Here is a 302-nt window from a genome sequence, read left to right as displayed (position 1 = left end):
TCTTAATGGCCAGAAAATGTGCCGACTTAGTCAGCCGGTCCACAATGACCCAAATAGCATCAAACGTCCTGGACACTGGCAAACCTACCACGAAGTCCATAGTAATCATATCCCACTTCCACTCCGGAATGGGAAGACTCCTCAGTAACCCTCCAGGAACCTGATGCTCAACCTTCACTAGCTGACACACGTCGCACCTCGCGACCCAACTAGCTACATCCTTCTTCATCCTGACCCAATGATAATACCTCTTGAGATCACGGTACATCTTAGTCGCTCCTGGATGAATAGAAAACTTGCTC

The sequence above is a fragment of the Camelina sativa genome, chromosome 19 (assembly GCF_000633955.1).
Source record: "Camelina sativa cultivar DH55 chromosome 19, Cs, whole genome shotgun sequence".
NCBI lineage: Eukaryota > Viridiplantae > Streptophyta > Magnoliopsida > Brassicales > Brassicaceae > Camelina > Camelina sativa.
Note: the sequence above shows the minus strand (reverse complement) of the source record.